At 65.0% G+C, this 708-nt stretch overlaps 1 protein-coding gene and 1 long non-coding RNA gene across 2 annotated transcripts in view; one reads left to right on the top strand and one right to left on the bottom strand.

The window, feature by feature from the left end:
• The window catches only part of LOC106901688, a 17,863-nt gene extending 17,165 nt beyond the window's left edge, over positions 1-698 (bottom strand). The window contains exon 1 of the long non-coding RNA XR_001414358.1: positions 580-698. This is a non-coding gene — a long non-coding RNA (uncharacterized LOC106901688). The remainder of the gene's footprint in view (positions 1-579) is intronic.
• The window catches only part of SLC16A10 (solute carrier family 16 (aromatic amino acid transporter), member 10), a 67,128-nt gene that overhangs the window by 1,062 nt on the left and 65,358 nt on the right, over positions 1-708 (top strand). The gene's annotated exons all lie outside the window — the stretch shown is intronic.

Raw genomic sequence — 708 nt, 5'->3', positions numbered from 1 at the left:
ATGCCTTTTTGCTAGATCAGCCTTGCTACAAAGCCGTGGTGGACTGGGCCAACCAGAACAGGGCCCCCGTCCTCAGCATAGACCCCCCCATCAACGAGCTGGAGCAGGGCATCGATGCCAAGTGGTCGCTGGCCTTGGGCTTGCCCTTGCCCTTGGGCGAGCGGGCCGGGCGGGTGTACCTGTGTGACATTGGCATTCCCCAGAAGGTCTTTCAAGAAGTGGGAATAAACTACCACTCGCCCTTCGGCTGCAAATTCGTCATCCCCCTGCACTCTACTTAGAGCCCCCCCTTCCAGCTCTTGAAGGGAGAGAAAAGAGAAGGATTAAAAAAAGGTGGGGGGGGGGGGGGGGGGGGGGGGGGGCGGGGGTAAGGCGCGGAGCCGCACCCCTCCCTCAGCGTTTTGGAGTGTTTTTTCTTCACTCGGTGGTTGTTAGCGAACCGCCGGGGAGGGAGATCCCAAGCCTTTTCCCCTCCGTTAGCGGGCAGCCGCCGCAGCAGGACACCGCCGGGCGGGACTGCCCTGCCTCACGGGGAACCGACGCGGCCCGGGGAGGGAGCGGGGCCAGGGGCTTGTTTACCGTTCTCCGTCCCCGCCGAGGGGCAACGCACGCGCGCGCGCGCGCGCTACCTGCGTGAGGAGACTCGAGGCGCTCGCCTTCCCGCCCAGCGCGAGCGGCGGCCGTTAACTATTGACTTCCAGCCGCGAG

This window comes from Calidris pugnax, unplaced genomic scaffold, assembly GCF_001431845.1.
Source record: "Calidris pugnax isolate Ruff unplaced genomic scaffold, ASM143184v1 scaffold219, whole genome shotgun sequence".
Classification (NCBI taxonomy): Eukaryota; Metazoa; Chordata; class Aves; order Charadriiformes; family Scolopacidae; genus Calidris; species Calidris pugnax.
Note: the sequence above shows the minus strand (reverse complement) of the source record. Positions and strands in the feature narration are given on the sequence as shown.